Raw genomic sequence first — 678 nt, 5'->3', positions numbered from 1 at the left:
CGGCGGGCTCGCCGAGCGAGGGACGGAGAGGGCGGGAAGGGGCTAGAGGCCGACTCGGTCCGCACCCCTTGCCTGCTTTCTCCTTACTATGAGGGTGAAGCTAGGGAGCCCTGCGCAGTGAGCACAATGATTCTGATTGCCACAACTGCAAATCCCGCCCGGTCCGGGAGAGCCAAAGGTTGAGTGCGGAGTGTGGTGATGGTGGGGAAGACAAACTCGGAACTCGTGATTACAAACATTCAAATAACAGGCGTACAGACTTCTGGGCACGTGAGGGGCTATCACTGAGGGAATATTATAGTCTGAAGGGATAGATATTTATTTAAAGACCTCGCTGGCTGCAGTGGGGCAGGTAATCGCCTCTGAATAATTCAGCCGTGTAGATCTTAATGTAAATAAGCTCACTTAATTTCCTTTTAAACAGCATTTGGGGAAATGGCAATTGTGGAGCGCTTAAGGACTTAAAATCAGGTCCAGCAACATTCGTGTTACCAAGACCTCAGGCAGCTGTTCCCTAGAGGGGTGATCCCTTCTGACCACTGACAGCACTGCAACCTTCTCAGCGTAAGGGGCCGCAGAGACTTCTGCAGATCTAGGGCTAAATTTCTGAGAAGAGGAGGGAGAGAGTTCTTCCCAAATGACAACTACAGCCACCGGCAGTGAAATGGGAAACCATGG

This window comes from Pteropus alecto, unplaced genomic scaffold, assembly GCF_000325575.1.
Source record: "Pteropus alecto unplaced genomic scaffold, ASM32557v1 scaffold76, whole genome shotgun sequence".
Lineage (NCBI taxonomy): Eukaryota > Metazoa > Chordata > Mammalia > Chiroptera > Pteropodidae > Pteropus > Pteropus alecto.
This window is presented reverse-complemented; position numbering follows the sequence as displayed.